This window comes from Ambystoma mexicanum, chromosome 3p (genome assembly GCF_040938575.1).
Source record: "Ambystoma mexicanum isolate Mex_15411 chromosome 3p, UKY_AmexF1_1, whole genome shotgun sequence".
NCBI classification, from domain to species: Eukaryota; Metazoa; Chordata; class Amphibia; order Caudata; family Ambystomatidae; genus Ambystoma; species Ambystoma mexicanum.
Window position 1 is genome coordinate 1,011,447,270 of NC_090925.1, and position 14,021 is coordinate 1,011,461,290.

The 14,021-nt window shown below is 51.2% G+C and overlaps 1 protein-coding gene across 3 annotated transcripts in view; it reads left to right on the forward strand.

Annotated features, from left to right (window-relative positions):
• IFT52 (intraflagellar transport 52) overlaps positions 1–14,021 on the forward strand; it is a 770,870-nt gene that overhangs the window by 654,475 nt on the left and 102,374 nt on the right. The window lies entirely within an intron of this gene.

The window sequence follows — 14,021 nt, forward strand, 5'->3', positions numbered from 1 at the left end:
GATGCGTGGGTTCTAGATACCATAGCCCACGGCTACTGCCTTCCCTTCCTACAGCAGCCTCACGACAATCCACCGGCGGGGGATCTCTCTTTGAAGCTTCCAGATCCGCTCCTTGTGCAGGAAATCTTGACCCTGCTAGAGAAAGGCGCTATAGAACTGGTTCCTGTAGCGGAGAGGAACAAGGGATGATATTCCCCATATTTTTTTGATTCCAAAGAAAGATGGGGGATTGAGACCCATCCTGGACTTGCGTTGGTTGAACAAACTTCTCAGGAAGGGCAAGTTCAAGATGGTCACTTTCTCAAGTCCTCCAGGCCCTTCAACTTCAGGATTGGTTGGTGTCTTTGGACTTACAGGATGCTTACTTTCATGGGCCGATTCATGCCAAGCACAAAGTACCTGAGGTTTGCGGCTGGCGACTCGCACTTTCAGTTTCGGGTCCTGCCATTCGGATTGACCTCCGCCCGAGGGTCTTCATCAAGCTCCTGGTGGTGGTGGCAGGGTATCTCAGGTGAGGGGGGGATTCACGTCTAGCCCTACCTGGACTACTGGATGATCCATGCTCGTTCTGCCGAGCAAGCAGATGGGGGGGGGTGGGGGGGATCAGGTTCTCCATCCAGAGGTCAGGACTCTCAATCTTCACGCTTGGTATCTGAAAGGTTGAGGTATAGGGATTGGAACCTCCCGGATGATGTGATGGAGGTGTTGCTGTCGTCCAGGAGGCCAGCAACAAAATCCCTGTACCGTTGCCGTTGGCCTAAGTTTTGCGACTGGTGCAGAGGACAAAATGTTGATCCTTTTCAGTGTTCCATTCTTGTGGTTTTGTCTTTCTTACTTTCTTTGGCCACAGGGGCCTTCAAGTGGGTACCATTAAAGGTTACCAGGTGGCGCTGTCTATTTTCAAGCGCTCGTCTGAAGAATGTTCTATCTTTTAGATTCCTTTGATTTCCCAATTTCTTAAAGGGCTCACTAATGTTTTCCCACCGTCCCCTTTCGAGGTGCCGGTTTGGGATGTGAATTTGGTTTTGAAATTCCTGATGGGTGCTCCGTTTGAACCTTTGCACTCTTGCCCTTTGAGATTGTCTTTCAAGACGGTGTTATTGATTGCGGTTATTTCTGCTCGCACAGTGAGTGAATTGCAGGCACTTTCATCTAAGACACCCTTTACTGTGTTTCACAAGGATAGGGTTCTACTGAGGGTACATCCTTCCTTTCTACCTAAAGTAGTGTCCGAATTTCATTTAAGCCAGAAAGTGGTTCTTCCGTCTTTCTATCCTCCTCCTCATCCTGGTAAGGAAGAGGAGCGACTCCATAGGTTGGACCCTAGGAGAGCTCTGAGCTTTTATATTTTGCTAGGATGTCCAGGGTCTGCGTGGACGATCAACTCTTTGTGGGATATGCTGGACACTGATTGGGCCAGGCTGTTACCAAACAGACCCTGTCCAGGTGGATTATCCTCACCATTACTGAATGTTACCGATTGGTGGGTTAGGACCCTCCTGAAGGGTTGCAAGCTAATTCCAATAGGGGCGTGGCTACTTCCACAGCCCTACAACGGGGAGTTCATATTAGGAATATTTGTGATGGCGCTACATGGGCTTCCATCCACACCTTTGTTAAACATTGTTCCCTGGATACGATCCTTGGTCAAGATATGGCCTTTGGTAAGGCGGTTCTTTATTCTGCCATCTGATTGGGTACTCAATTCTTTCCCTCCTCCATTTTCTGCTACTGCTTTGGGAGTCTGTCAAAGATGTGGAATACGTTGGAAGACACAATCCATTCGAAGAACAAGTTACTTACCAACTGGTGACGTTCTTTCGATTGGATGTTCCTCCAACGTATTCCACATCGCCCTCCCAGCCTGCCCCTCTGTAGAATATCCTATGCGATTGCAGCTTACGTTTCCGCAAGGCTATGTGCAGTCAAGCAGGCATTGGATAGGTGCCACACGTTATGGAGGAAAAAACATAAACTGAGGCTACGGGCACCGTGCGTCCTATTCTAACATCCGGTGACGTCGCCCTCGACAGAGGCCTTCGAGGGACATCGATGCAGGACGCCCTCTGCCGAAAAAGTTTACGAAGTACATAGCTGTGGACATTACATGTCAAAAATCTGGAATACGTTGGAGGAACATCCAATCGAAAGAACGTTATCAGTTGGTAAGTAACTTGTTCTTTGAAGGGATTGTGTCCTCCGACGTATTCCTTATCTTTGATAATACGTTTCCAGCTTGCTGGCCTCGGAAATTTTTTCTGTAGAGGGCGCTGTGCGTCGACGTCCGCCGAGTCGATGTCCCTCGACGGCCACCGTATCGGCGCTGACGTCATTATGCCCATAAATAGCCACGCGCTGCGTCTGTTGCTCAGTTCCGTTTTTCCGCGCTTCATGGGGCCACAGAACGTCGTTGCTCAGTTCAGTCAGGATAACTACTATATAACTATTCGAATATACCTTCTCGTTCTCGATGGCATCTACATCGGAACCGACGACGCCGCGATCCGGCTTCAAGAAATGTCGAGACTGCGGTAAAAAAATGTTAACGGATCCACACAGGATCTGCTTGTGGTGCTTGGGAACCGAGCACCATTTTTCGGAGTGTGAGGACTGCATGTCCATGACGGCGAAAGCCTTGAAGGAGCGCAAGGGGAAGCTCGAGAGAGGTAAGTCAGTCAAAACCTCCTCAAAGGTTTCTTCGGCTGAGTCAAGGCATTCGTCTCCTCGCCGTCGAAAACATTCCCATTCTAGATCTCGAAGTAGCTCCCACCATTCGTCGAGATCAAGACACTCAAAAAAGAGACGTCGAAGATCCCCTTCCTCGTTGTCTTCTGTGTCCCCAGAAAGGGTCTCCTGTCCCGCTAAACACAGCTCTCAAGCTGAGTGGGAGGAATTCAGAAAGAAAATGTTAAGTGTCTTCAAGAACGTGGCCTCGACCCCCTCAAAGACAGCTGAGGGTGATACCCCGGGTGAAAAACCCAAAAAATCAAAACGCAGTGAGTCGCAGCACCCGGCGAAACATTCCACCCGAGAGCGCCACGAGCCATCGGGTAAAAAGGCACCGTCTTCGACGACTTCGTCGAAGATCCATTCGACGCACGGATCGGCGCCATCGACGCCGTTGTCGAAGGGTTCCTCGACGCATCGGTCGATCGACTCGACGCCATCATCGACGCCGACATCGACGCCAATGAAAGAGAAGACTAAGGCCACTCCACAGCCAACGGTGATTCCAAGGGCCCCCGGCACGACGCCGAGACCGTCGTCGATGCCCTCGAGTAGGATCCCGATCCTCTCGAGTTCTTCGAGACCCCTTCCAGTTTTTTCGATGCCGTTCTCGGCGCCATCGAAGCATGTCACATCGGCGTCGACGACATCGACGTTTTCTCGCCCAATAATGACGAGTTTGGCTCCTTCTGCCTTAGAGATGGGTTTTGCACCATTTCAGAGGTCAGAGTACCCTGGACTATCTTCAATTTATGAAGAGGGGGAAGATTCTGACCAGGAAACATTTGGTTTGCAGAGGACCACACTGCCTATTTCAGAGGATTTCACCTCTGAGGAAAGAAGGCTGAAGGACCTACAGGAGTCACTACATGAGGCAAGTGGCCTGGACACTTCCCCATAAGTGGAATTTGTTAAACCAGACCCAGGAGAACATTCCGAAACACCCTATAGAACCCTTATGGCAAGAATTATTGAATTTATGAGTTGGCCTGCGCCTTCACCTGTTTTTAGGATGACCTAACAGACATATTAGACAAAGGTCCACATGAGGACCCTGTGGTCCCCTTCCATGCAGCCTTGAAAAGGAAAATTACGTCTAATCGGGAAACTCCTGAAGTTATCCCTGCGGTCAATAAAAGATTGCCAGCCAAGTATAGGGTAGCGGCTGCTGACCCTGAATACTTATCAAAACACCCGACTCCAGAGAGCCTGGTGGTTCAAGCGGCAACTTCATCTAGCAGTAGGACCGCTTAACCTACGGTCCCACAGGATAGAGATGACAAGAGGTACGTTTCTATGGCGAAGAAAGTCTTCTCTGCTTGTAGTATGGCGTTGAAGTCCACCAACGCCACCTGTACGCTCGCCAGATTCAGTCACACACTATGGGAGTGTGCTTCATCAGCGGCTGACTGCATACCCGAAGGAGAGGAAAAGGAAGCCTTCCTTTACATTATTAAAGATGGCAAAGATGCCATGTGCGAATCACTTCAAACTGGCATCGATTCCGCTGACAGTATCAGCAGGGCCATGGCGGCAAGTACAACAGTTGCGAAAGTCTGGCTTTGCTCCAGATGTACAGGCCAGACTTTTGAATATGCCCTTTGACGGCTCTTCACTATTCGGGAAAAAGGCTGATGACAGTCTGGAAAAGTTGCAAACATCTAAAGCAGCAGCAAAATCTTTAGGAGCTGCTATCCGCCAAACTCCTTTTCGCCCCTCAGGAACTTCTGGAAGAGGAACGTCCTTTTCGCTATTATTCTGCATTCGGGAGAGGCAGAGGACAGCCGGCTCAAAGAGGCCAAAGGAGATCCACCCGAGGTGGACGGGTCAAAGGTACTAAGGCCCCTGCAATAGCAAATGCCTCTTCACCCTCGGCACCAGCCGCCCCCAAACCACTCTGAGGCCTTTCCACACAAGACACCTGTAGGGGGCAGGTTAACTCACCATCTGACGGAATGACAGGCTATAACGTCAGATGCTTGGGCATTGGAGACAGTTGCCCAGGGTTCCTGCCTACCCTTTCTACACGTCCCTCAGAGTCATCCACCGGGGCACAGCTCTCTAAAAGTTCCAGATCCGCTCCTGTTGCAGGAAATTATATACCTGCTAGAGAAAGGTGCCATAGAACCGGTACCTGTAGCAGACAGGAACAAGGGCTGGTACTCCCCCTACTTTCTCATACCAAAGAAGGACGGAGGACTGAGACCCATCCTGGACTTACGAGAATTGAACAAGTACCTCAGGAAGGACAAGTTCAAGATGGTAACTCTCGCTCAGATCCTTCAGGCCCTCCAGCTCCAGGACTGGCTGGTATCCCTGGACCTTCAGGATGCTTATTTCCATGTGCCTATCCATCTCAAACACAGGAAATACCTGAGGTTCGCAATTGGCGACTCTCATTATCAATTTCGAGTTCTGCCATGTGGGCTGACCTCCGCCCAGAGGGTCTTCACCAAGCTAATGTCGGTAGTGGCTGCAAGTCTAAAGAGGGAAGGGATCCACGTCTACCCCTACCTGGAAGATTGGCTGATCAGGGCTGTATCTTCGAAACAGGCCCAGGCCCAGCTAGATTATGTCTGCCACTTCCTTCACAAACTGGGCTTCTCCCTTAATTTACAGAAGTCACAGATGATACCATCACAGAGACTCCAATTCATTGGAGCGGTCCCGGACACTTCCCTGGGAAAAGCCTCGCCACCAGAGGTGAGGGCTCAAGATATTCTACAGATGGTCACCAAATTTCAAAATGCCCAATGTCTCCCAGCCTTCGACTTTTTGAGGTTGCTAGGCCTCATGGCATCCTGCATTTTCCTTGTGCCAGAGGCTCGCCTGAGAATGAGATCTCTTCAGTGGGCACTGAGAAGTCAGTGGTCGCAATTCTCAGGGAGAATGACAGATCTCCTCCGGATTCCGGACAAGGTAGCCCGCGACCTTCAATGGTGGGCCTATCCAGAGAACATCTTGAAAGGAGAACTGTTTTGGCAACCATGGCCGGAGATAACAGTAGTCACAGACGCCTCACTCACGGGGTGGGGAGCCCATGCCAACGATTTGACCATCAGCGGTCGTTGGTCTCCATCGGAGTCCAGACTACACATTAACCTTTTGGAGCTGAGAGCGATCAGACTAGCGCTGAAAGCTTTCCTGCCATCAGTACAGGGGAGAAATGTCCTGATAATGACTGACAACATGGTGGCCATGCAGTACCTCAACAAAAGAGGAGGCGTAGGATCACTGCCACTCTGCAGAGAGGCGATGCAGCTCTGGTTTTGGGCAATCCAAGAAGGAATCTCTCTATCGGCAGTCCACCTAGCCGGAGAGAAGAACTTGCCAGCGGACGCTCTGAGCAGGCAGAGCAGTCTCCCATGAGTGAGAGCTAGCTCAGGAAGTCCTTCAAGAGATCTTCGCCCTTTGGGGAACCCCTCAGGTGGATCTGTTCGCCACAAGCACCAACAGGAAGTGCAATCTGTTCTGTTCAAGGGAATTTTCCCCCAGAGGAGCTCTAGGAGACGCGTTTGTAGTGGACTGGGAGTTCCCACTCATTTACGCGTTCCCATCAGTCCCTGTTATTCCTCAAATGATCAGGAGGTTGAGAAGATTCCGGAAAACCATGATCCTAATTGCCCCGGATTGGGCCAGGAGAACGTGGTCCATCTGTCCTCCAATCCGTCTTCCACTCAAGGAGAATCTTCTCTTGCAGAAGGGAGGTCAGGTTCTCCATCCAGACACCAGAACCCTCAACCTTCACGCTTGACTTCTGAAAGGGTGAGGTACAAGGATTGGGATCTCCCTGATGACGTCATGGAGGTGTTGCTTTCGGCCAGAAGGCCAGCAACAAAGTCTTTATAACGCTGCCGTTGGAACAAATTTTGCAGCTGGTGTAGGGAAGAGAATATCGACCCTTTTTCATGTGGTACACCAACGGTGTTATCGTTTCTACTCTGCAAACTCAGGCCTTCAAGTTGGCACTGTAAAAGGCTATCTCGCAGCGCTTTCTATCTTCAAGCGCACTGCGGAAGAACCATCGTATTTCAAACTTCCTCTAGTGATACAATTTCTCAAGGGATTAACTAATGTTTATCCTCCAAAACCATTCCAGGTTCCCTTATGGGACTTAAATTTAGTCTTAAACTTCCTAATGGGCACTCCATTCGAACCACTTCACTCTTGTGCGCTGAGATTTCTCACGCTTAAAACTGTCCTATTGGTAGCACTGACATCTGCTAGGAGAGTGAGCGAGCTACAAGCTCTCTCCTGTAAACCTCCACATACCATCTTCCACAAGGACAAAGTTGTCCTACAGGTGAAGCCTAATTTCCTCCCAAAGGTGGTTTCTGAATTTCATATTACTCAGAAAATTACCTTAACATCCGGGGAAAGAGGAGGAAAGGCTACATAGGCTGGACCCAAGGCGAGCTCTCTGCTTTTACATCAGCAGAATGGCTAGTATCAGGCAAGCAGACCAACTGTTTGTAGGATACTCGGGTCACAAGTTGGGACTACCCATAACAAAACAAACCATCTCCAGGTGGATTATTTTGGCCATTCTGGAATGTTACAAACTGGCAGGGAAAGAGCCACCCCAAAATCTCAGGGCTCATTCAACCAGGGGTATCGCAGCCTCTTCGGCTCTCCAAAGAGGGGTACCGGTCCGAGACTTATGTGCGGCTGCCACATGGTCGTCCGCACATACATTCACAAAATTTTACAACCTGGATTCCTCCACTACTCAAGAGACCAGATTTGGCAAGGCCGTATTACATTCGGTCCATCCCTAGAGGGATACATAACATTCTCACTCCCACATCCAATTACATGCCACTGCTATGGGAGTCTATCAAAGATAAGGAATACGTCGGAGGACACAATCCCTTCGAAGAACAAGTTACCTCTTTCGACGGGATGTTCCTCCGACGTATTCCTTATCGCCCCTCCCATCCATCCCCGCAGTGATACTTCCCTTGTGGTTGCAGCTTGCGCTCCTTCAAGGTCAATAACCAATTCAGGCATGACTTTTCTTATGCTACAAAACGGAACTGAGCGTGGCTATTAATGGGCATGATGACGTCGGCGCCGATACAGTGGCCGTCGAGGGACATCGACTCGGCGGACGTCGACGCGCAGCACCTCTACAGAAAAAATTTCCGAGGCCAGCAAGCTGGAAACATATTATCAAAGATAAGGAATACGTCGGAGGAACATCCCGTCGAAAGAACGTTACAAGGTAAGAAGTAACTTGTTCTTCTCGCTAAATTCCACCTAGGATGCAAAAACATGGTCTCTTTGCTTAGTCCACAGATAGGACAGCTGACCATACCGGTATTAAACCATGATTTAGTAAACACTCTGACTCTAAGTGTGCCCATCCTAAAACCCACAAATAATGGCGTCCATAATGTGGAGTGAGTATATCAAGAAATGTCTCAAAACCAAATTCGGGCTTGATTGATACGTTTTGCTCTTGACTTGATCTTAGTAACAGACGACTTGTTTACATTAATGGGGGTTAACCAGAGTGAGGATTCATTGAGCACTCGGGGTGTTTCTTACATACTTGACCGAGGAGAGGCTCTTGCCCCATCCAGGGTCAGTACGAGAGCCAGTGCTTCACAATACTTTTTCATCCCCTCAGTGTAATAAAGCCTCAGCCAGTGTAAAACTGACTTAAAGGCAGCTCCTTCTCCTATAGGAGGAACATCACTTCCATGCGAACTAAAGCATTTGCAGATCCTTGTGGTAATGTTAACACATTTTTAAAAATGTATTTTCTTTTATAGTCCAATTGATAATGTTAGCATCGACCCAAACAAAGAAGATGTAATGGCTTGTTTTTTGTAAATCTCTAAGGCAGGTGAAACGGCTCCTCTTCATCATTTATTGTACCCCAGAAGGAGTGGTTTATTCTATTCCTGGTGAAAATGAGCACAGTCTTGGAATAGATTTACTGCAATCCCAAAAGAATGGGGAATTGAGTTTAGATTTGATTACATTGCTATCCATGATTCCGGATAAATTGTGGACTCCAAACAAGGTGGGGCTAATTAGAAATGCTCAACCATTTGGAATTCAGGTACTCCACAGAAAACGTAACCACAAAAAAGTATTCCTTGAAACCAGAAGCAGAAAAGCACATAGCGATAGTTATAAAATGTTATTGCAGCAAGTGATTCTAGTCTCTATTCTCCAGCATGGGGTCTGGCATGGATTCACATGCTCATGAATATTCCCCGTTGTCAGGCCGGGAATCCTCTGTAAAAAGAAAGCAGTCTTGCTTTAAAGCTTGAAAACTGCCTTTCGAGGGGATTGGGTCCTCCGACGTATTCCATATCTATGACAGTTAATCACCACAGCTGTGCTGTTTCGGAACATTTTTGGCGTCTGCGTCCTGCGTCAATGTCGTCGATACGCTGTCCTCGAGGGCCTCCGTCGAGCCGACTTCACCGGATGTTATAAGTAGGACGCACGACGCCTGTAGCCTCCGTTCTGTTTTTTCCGCGAACGTGTTTGCTTCGGAGATCTTGGCGCGCCTCGGTTCTTCGGAGTTCTGTTCTTTCGGTTCTTCGAACCTGATAGTTGTGAAGATTTCCATGATGTCTTCGGCTTCTTCCACCCTGCGGCCGGGTTTTAAGAAGTGTCGGGACTTCGGGTCCAAGATGTCGTTGATGGACTCACACGACACCTGCCTTTGGTGCCTCGGTGAGGGCCACGACACGGATGATTGTGTAGACTGCCAGTCGCTTACGTTGAAGGCCTTGTGGTAGCGTAAGAAGAAGCTTTCTGTTGGTAAGGTGGCCAAGCCTTGGAAGTCGAGATCCGCTGGGCTTTCGACTGATGATTCGAGGGGCGACTCTCCACATCATCGTTGTCGGTCCGGGGGGTCTCGCTGCCGCCGTTCCTCTGCCTCTTCGAGGCACTTACAGAAGCGCCGTCACCGGTCGCCTTCCCTCGAGGACTCCGCCCGTCGGTGGGTTACTTGTCCCAACAAGCATTCCACTCCTGCGGAATGGGATTAATTTCATCAGGAGATGTTGGCGATTTTACAGTCGCATGGCTCTGTTCCGTCCACGCCGTTGAAAGACGCCAGCCGTGACTGTGCTAGAGCCACCACCCGCACGCCTTCGGGCTCGGGTGGTCGGCGCGATCATCGAGCACCTTCGAGGTCTCGATCGGACAAGGCGGATCGCTCTAGACATGCCCGCTCCAGGTCCCGGTCCTCGACGCACTTGAGACCGTCAGAGCCTGTGAGGTCTTCGAAGAAGACCTCGACTCCTTCGGCGCCAAGGTCGTCGAGGGACTCTCTCAAGGCTCTGCCTCCGAGGAAGCCGTCAACACCATCAGCGCCCAGGCTGTCGAAGGACACGCTCGGGGCTCCGCCCTCGAGGACTGTGTTGAGGCCGTTGGTGCCACGCTTGACATCGACGCTGATTCCATCGACGCCCTCCATGCCTTTCGAGGCTGCTTTGTCGGAGGTACCCCGTGGCACGGTGGAACCCTCTAGAAAGGCTCTGGCCAAGTCTAAAAATGTCTTTGTCCCTTTTTCTGTGCCCCCATTCCAGCCTCTGGATTACATTTCTGAGGTGTAGGAAGGGTCTGAGGAGGAAGGTTTGGTTCCTGCTGAGGTACCTGACGAGATTTTGTCTGGTCATAGCCAGCTTGAAGACCTGCGTCAGTCGTTGCATGACGCCAGCGGTTTGGACACCTCTCCGGAGGTGGAATTCGGTAGGCCTGAGCCTGGCACCCATGCCGAGTCCTCGTACCGGCACCTTATGTCGAGGGTAACGGAATACTTGGGGTGGTCTGCGCCACCTGTGGATTTTCTGCAGGATGACCTGACGGATATCCTTGACCAAGGTCCACCAACTGACACAGTACTGCCATTCCATGTGGCAGCGGCTTAGACTGCTCAGGAGAGTCTCCTGGCAGTGAGCTTTGCCGAAGAAATATCGTCCAGCCAGTAGTGACCCCAGCTACTTGACTATGCACCCCACTCCGGAGAGTTTGGTGGAGCAGGCGGCTACGGCCCCGGCAAAACAGGCGTCGTACCCTACCATCCCTCCTGATAGGGACGACAAAGGTTTTGATGGCTGGGCGAGGAAAAGTGTTTTCTTCAGGGGGTATGGCTTTACAGGCTGCCAACTCCGTGTGTGCCTTAGCACGTTTCACTCAAACTCTGTGGGATTGTGTCTCTTTGGCGGCTGAACACATTCCGAAGGGGAGGAACGGGATGGCTTTCTTGCTCTTGTTCAGGATGGCAAGGATTCCATGTGTGAGTCTGTTTGGTTGGGTCTGGACATGGCAGATTGCGTCAGCCGGTCCATGGCGGCGAGCACCGTAATGCGCAGATGTGCGTGGTTGATGAAGTCGGGGTTTGCTCCTGATGTACAAGCCCGGCTCCTCAACATGCCCTTTGATGGTGAACATCTTTTTGGCAGCAAGGCTGACGAGAGCCTTGAGAGGTTGCAGACCTCCAAAGCTGCAGCAAAGTCGTTGAGCACTGCAGTTTGCCAACCTCCGCCTTTTCGTCCAAGGGGACAACAATGGAGGGGAGGTTCCTTTCGATATTACTCATCTTTTGGTAGATCGAGGGGAGCTGCAAGTCAAAGGGGCAACCATCAGAGTACCAGAGGTGGAAAACAAGGTACTCGAGGTGCCAAGGCCGCTCTGGCAGTTGCCTCTTTACCCTCAGACAATGCCGCAGCCGCTTCAGCTCAGTCATGAGGCCATGTCCCATGGTTCGCCGGTTGGGGGAAGACTGGCACAGCATCTTGTAGAATGGCGTGCCGTGGGTTCTGGAGATCATAGCCCACGGCTACTGTCTTCCTTTCCGGCAGAGGCCTCGCGACTATCCACCAGGGAATCCCTCTTTGAAGAGTCTGGATCCGCTCCTTGTGCAGGAAATACAATCCCTGCTGGAGAAAGGCGCCATAGAACTGGGGCCTGTAGCGGAGAAGAACAAGGGATGGTATTCCCCTTATTTTTTGATTTCCAAGAAGGATGGGGGATTGAGACCCATCATGGACTTGCGCGGTTTGAACAAGCTCCTCAGGAAGGACAAGTTCAAGATGGTTACTCTTTCTCAAGTCCTCCAGGCCCTTCAACTTCAGATCTGGTTGGTGTCTCTCGACCTCAAGGACGCTTACTTTCATGTGCCGATTCATCCCAAGCACAAGAAGTACCTGAGGTTCACGGTTGGTGACTCGCACTTTCAGTTTCAGGTACTGCCGTTCGGATTGACCTCTGCTCGAGGGTTTTCACCAAGCTCATGGTGGTGGTGGCAGCGTATCTCAGGAAAGGGGGGATTCACGTCTACCCCTACCTGGACGATTGGTTGATCAGGGCGCGCTCTCCTGATCAAGTCCTGGATCTTCTGTCAGTCACCTGCCACTCCCTTCACAAGTTGGGCTTCTACCTCAACTTAAAGAAGTCCCACTTGAAACCAACCCAGCAGCTCCAGTACATCGGAGCAGTGCTCGACACATCCCTGGGGCAGTTTCCCTCCCCAGGTGAGGGTTCATCACATTCAGCAGATGGTGCACAAGTTTCAACATGCCCAGAGTCTCCCTGCGTTTGAGTTCTTGGGGTTGCTATGCATCATGTCATCCTGCATTCTTCTGGTGCCAGAGGCCAGGTTGCGGATGAGATCTTTCAAGGCTCTCAAGATGCAGTGGTCACAGTCCTCCGGCAGGATGTCGGACCCCGTTCAGGTGCCACCCTTGGTCGCACAGGACCTTCTGTGGTGGGCCGTCGAAGGCAATCTGATGAGGGGGGCTCCATTTTGGCTGCCCTGGCCGGAGGTGACGATCGTGACGGACACATCCCTCACCGGATGGGGAGCTCATGCCGAGTTGACAGTCAGCGGTCGTTGGTCTCCGTCGGAGTCCAGACTCCATATCAATCTGTTGGAGCTGAGGGCCGTCAGGCTTGCCCTGAAGGCTTTTCTGCCGACTGTGCGAGGGAAGAATGTCCTGATTCTGACGGACAACACAGTGGCCATGCACTACCTCAACAAAAAGGGGGGGGGCAGGGTCACTTCCTCTGTGCAGGGAGGCGATGCAGCTCTGGTTCTGGGCCATCCAGCAGGAAATTTCGATCTCGGCAGTTCATCTGGCTGGAGACGAAAACGAGATGGCGGACGCTCTGAGCAGGTAGAGCGCGATCTCTCATGAGTGGGAGCTGGCTCAGGAGATTCCCCTGGAGATCTTTGCCCTTTGGGGGACCCCACAAGTGGATCTCTTTGCCTCCAGTGTCAACCGGAAATGCGAAAGGTTCTGCTCGCGGGAATTTCCTCCAAGAGGAGACTTACGGGACGCGTCCGTGGTGGAGTGGTCCTTCCCACTGCTGTACGCGCCTCCTCCAGTCCCAGTCATCCCGCAACTGCTGCAGAGGTTACGGAGGCTCGATTCCTGGATGATCCTCATTGCTCCGGCATGGGCCCGGAGATCGTGGTACCCGGACCTTCTCGACTTGTCCATCTGCCCTCCACGTAGTCTTCCCTACCGAGACGATCTGCTCTCACGGGTGGGGGGGGGTCAGGTTCTCCATCCAGAGGTCAGATCCCTCAACCTTCACGCTTGGCTTCTGAAAGGTTGAGGTGTAAGGGTTGGGACCTCTCTGAAGACGTGATGGAGGTGTTGCTTTCGGCCAGACAGCCTGCAACAAAGTCCCTGTACCGTTGCCGCTGGAGAAAGTTCTGCGACTGGTGCAGGGTTAAGAATGTGGATCCTTTTTCATGTGACATTCCGGTGGTTCTGTCTTTTTTGCTTTCTTTAGCCCACAAGGGCCTGCAAGTGGGTACCATTAAAGGTTACCTGGTGGCGCTGTCCATATTTAAGCGCTCGTCTGAGGAGTGTTCTTATTTCAAAATTCCTTTAATTTCTCAGTTTCTGAAAGGGCTCACTAATGTGTTTCCACCGTCACCTTTCCAGGTGCCCGGTTGGGATTTGAACCTTGGGTCTAAAGGAGGTAGCAAGGGATCATGTCATGGCGATCTACACAAGTTCAGAGGAAGTTTCCTTGCAAGAAGGCTGCTCCTCGGACCAGGGAGGGCACAACTGATGGGTGAAGAGACCCCCTTAGTGGAACAGGACCAGCCATCTATCCGGTAAGGCACGCCAGCCTCCGTTAGTGCAAGCCCCAACAGGGCCCTAAAGACATGTCTCTGGATATTATAACTACACTGTAAACTTAGGTGTCAGAGATACAACAGGGCTCTCACCCCCGGTGGCTCCTGTGGGGAGCCCACCAAGAACACAGCACAGATCCCACCCCACGGGTCCATAGCATTTTCCAACACA